General features: G+C 43.9%; 1 pseudogene; it reads left to right on the top strand.

Moving 5' to 3' along the window:
• The first annotated feature begins 888 nt into the window (after positions 1 to 888).
• On the top strand, positions 889 to 3,329 carry LOC123396881 (annotated as a pseudogene).
• The last annotated feature ends 688 nt before the right edge of the window (positions 3,330 to 4,017 follow it).

The raw sequence follows: 4,017 nt of genomic DNA, 5'->3' as shown, positions 1-4,017 counted from the left end.
AAGTACGATTACGATGTTCGGACACACCATTACGCTGTGGTGTTCCAGGCGGTGTCAACTGTGAAACAATTCCACATTGTCTTAAGTGAGCACCAAACTCGTAACTCAGATATTAACCCCCTCGATCAAATCATAGGAACTTGATCTTCTTGCTACGATGATTTTCAACTTCAATCTGAAATTGTTTGAACTTTTCAAATGTTTCAGACTTGTGCTTCATCAAGTAGATATAGGCATACCTACTCAAATCGTCGGTGAAGGTGAGAAAATAACGATATCCGCCACATGCCTCCACACTCATTGGTCCGCACACATCAGTATGTAAGATTTCCAACAAGTCACTTGCACGCTCCATTGTTCCACAGAACGGAGTCTTACTCATCTTGCCCATGAGGCATGGTTCACATCTATACTACTAATAAAAGATCAAACGAAAACTTCTATAAGTACACACAACTATTACCCCCACAAAAACAAACACCAATCACCACCACACAATTAGACAACAAATTATAATCTAACGGCCTTCCACCATCCATGCACCACCACCGTGTGCATTTACCAAATTAACTAAGGCTGACCGTGCTCCACCTCCTCCTACAGCGAAAAACTGTTGCACCTCGACGAAAAAAAAGGAGCCAATCAAGTACAGAAATTTAGGAAGAATTAACGGCAGCCAGACGCCCTGGCCTGCAGCATCGCCGTCGCCTTCGCGTCCAACTCCCCCTCCCCGTCCGCCTCCTCCTCCCCCTCCCCGATTGTCGGCCGTTCGGAAAAGGACAGGGGCGAGGCGCAGGACATCAGCCGCGATGCCGTCGCCGCCGCCGCTCGCTGGCCTGCATCGGTTGCCGCCCGCTCGCCCCGATTGCCGCCCGCTCGGAAAAGGACATGGGCGAGGCGCAGGACATCCGCCGCGATGCCGCCGCGCTCGCTCGCCCCGCCTGCACCGGTTGCCGCTCGCTCGCCCCGATTGCCGCCCGCTCGGAAAAGGACAGGGGCGAGGCGCAGGACATCGGCCGCGATGCCGCCGCCGCCGCTCGCTCGCCTGGTCTGCATCAACTGGTGAAACCCCGCTACCTCCATTGCAATCTTCTTGCTGCTCCTTAGCCTGCTTCTTGGTTTTGTTGCCGGTATTTTTGGCACCTTCTTCTGCAGGAGCATCCTTGGTTGGATTCCTGTTCTCCAAGTGTGTTATATTACAAACAAGGCTACAAAATCGTACGAAGTTACTCCGAGACAACTTATGTTATATTCTGCGAGAGGATAGGGAATGCAGACCCAGTGGAGCTTTATCAGGCTGACCTGGGTCCAACTAACACTGTTGTTGACTTGCATTACTACAATCTGTTTGATCCATATTATGAGAAGCTTAACGCAACAAAGAACATACGGTCCGTTTACGAAAAGAGACTGCCTCAAGTGCGGGCCTTGAACGGCGCAAATGGACCTCTTGTTTTTGTGGGTACGTCCCGCATACTATTACAACTCATGTAAAAATTCAGACAGGTCATTTGGATTTTGGTCTATCATTTAACTGTAGGTGTTTCTCAGTTTACCCTGCTCTTTATAAAGACTTTTCTATGTCAATTCTCACGAGAGTGGGTGAATGAATGGAATGTGGCAAACGCTTCACAAAATCAATACCGATCTTATGGAAAAGCTCAATTGGAGGTCTTCGGAGAAGCCTCCTTTGGCTGGTCTTATTGGACAGTAAGGTGCAACAGCGTGCAGTGAGATTATGAATGGAACGTAAGGAATCGGTATCTTATTATTGGTAAGCAGTTTGTTCTTCAGTTGCGTTCAACTCCAGTCACGTATGCCCTGTTTGATAGCTCAGTTTTTTCTAAGTATTATGAGAATACTACAGTTTTTTTAGACGTGTTAAGTAAGGCTTGCTGCACTTTGAGGTTCCACCTGCTGAACCTTTGCTTTAACGTGTTAAATAAGTCTTTAATCAATCACATCTTGTTGTAATTTTTTCCTTCTGAGCAATGGTCTTACTCTTTTGAACTTTTAACTTTATATAGGTGATAAAAACAGGAAAATTCAGCATTGCAGAAATAGGGAAATGCCTACTTTATCGGTAGAGCGAGCGAACAACACAATGAACAATGGAATGGGATCTGGAGTTAGAAATATGCAGGAAGTACCTTGTCTAGACGTTGATTTAGCATCATCCCCTAGGGGTGATGTTAAGATGTCTCTAAAATTCAGTGTAGACCCATCAAAGTTCCACATGCCTGATTTAGAAGCAGTTTTCAAGATGGTCGAGAAAAAATGTCTTCGCTCTTCTGATTTTTCCATTCACGGCATCCTGACTGAGATGTGCCAGTGTGTTGTCCAACTGGGCACTGAACATACCGTGGAGCATAATACACAATCAGATATTGTTGGTAATGGCAGCTTGTCAGAGAATAGTATAAATAGGAAACAGAAAGCTAGAGAAGAACCGTTAGTTTTAAAAGGCTTGGAGACTGATCCAACAAATTCAACCCTTGCCCAGCAACACCATTTGGCACTTTCCATATCGAGGATTATCCATGACGTAACTGATATATCCAAGGGAGAAGAAAATTTGAGGATATCGATTATAGATGAATCTGGCAGAGAGAAATGTCCACCTTCCTTTTATTATATGCCTACAAACGTTGTATTCCAAAATGCTCTTGTTAGCATTTCTCTTGCAAAGATTGGTGCTGAAGAATGTTGCTCTGAATGCTTTGGCAACTTCTTGAGGGCACCTGCACCATGTGCTTGTGCAAGAGAAACTGGGGGTGATTATGCGTACACACTAGATGGTTTGGTTAAGCCAGCATTCATTGATGAATGTGTCTCTATGAACCGATTCCCAGAAGAACATCACAGGGTGTTTTGTAAAACTTGCCAGCTTGAGAGGTCTAGAAATCAAGTTTCACCAGAGCCTTGCAGGGGCCACCTTGTTAGGAAATTTATCAAGGAATGCTGGAGCAAATGTGGCTGTAATATGCAATGCGGTAACCGAGTGGTTCAACGTGGCATAAAATGCAATCTGCAGGTTACATTTTATGTTTTTGTGAATGTAGATTGTTGAGGCACTATAATGGCACATTTCCTTTATTTGCCATGTGCAGCATTCTGACTGGTACTTCTATTATCTACTAGGTGTTTTTCACCGAAGAAGGGAGGGCTTGGGGGCCATTCAAAACATGCAGAATGCTAGGTATACACGTCCAATACTTTTGGATGCTGGTTGGCATTCCGGAGGGGCGCCGAAGGATGAAGAGGCTTTATGCCTAGATGGAACATTTTATGGGAATGTTGGCTTGGATGGAATCTCGAGCAGATCTTGAATTGTGTGTGCTTGAGCTCTCTCTGCATTTGTTGCTTAGGTTCTTGGATTGCAGGTCAGCACTTGTCTAGCCTGTACAGCGGGAGGCGAGCGAGCACCTCAAGACGATAAGGTGACACATGTGACAATTTTTCTGAATCAAATGTGATTTTGCTAATTTCTTGTATCTTTTTTCACAAGTATTTGCAAAGGTAAAAATAGTGGATAATACCAACATTTATTCCACCTTTTCATTGTTCATTATGTACAGGTGCTTCCAGACGAATACCGCGATAGGTGTCAGGTATTCATGGTCTGTTCTTTGTTTCATTATTTTCATCCGATGTAGTATTTATATTCTCTTGCATTATTCATACATGATATTCTTTGCAATGACTGTAAATGCAAAGGGAGATCTCAGTTTTCTTGGCAAATTCTGGACATGCTAATCCCCATCCACCTCCTTAGTTCAGAGTCATTGTTCTATATTAGTGGAGATTAAAAATAATTCTGACTATCCTTTCCGGAAATTAGTTGGTTGTGTCGAGTGTAGACTAAGATTTGATTTGGCTATACTTTTCCACAATTATGTTCGTCTCATCCGTAAGATATAAAGAGATCAATTGATAGCATATATTTCAGTAAAAGGTAAATTACAGCCTTTGTTGACCCATTGATTTGCACGTATCTAAGATCAACACTGGCCTACT

The sequence above is a fragment of the Hordeum vulgare genome, chromosome 5H, assembly GCF_904849725.1.
Source record: "Hordeum vulgare subsp. vulgare chromosome 5H, MorexV3_pseudomolecules_assembly, whole genome shotgun sequence".
Lineage (NCBI taxonomy): Eukaryota > Viridiplantae > Streptophyta > Magnoliopsida > Poales > Poaceae > Hordeum > Hordeum vulgare.
Note: the sequence above shows the minus strand (reverse complement) of the source record. Positions and strands in the feature narration are given on the sequence as shown.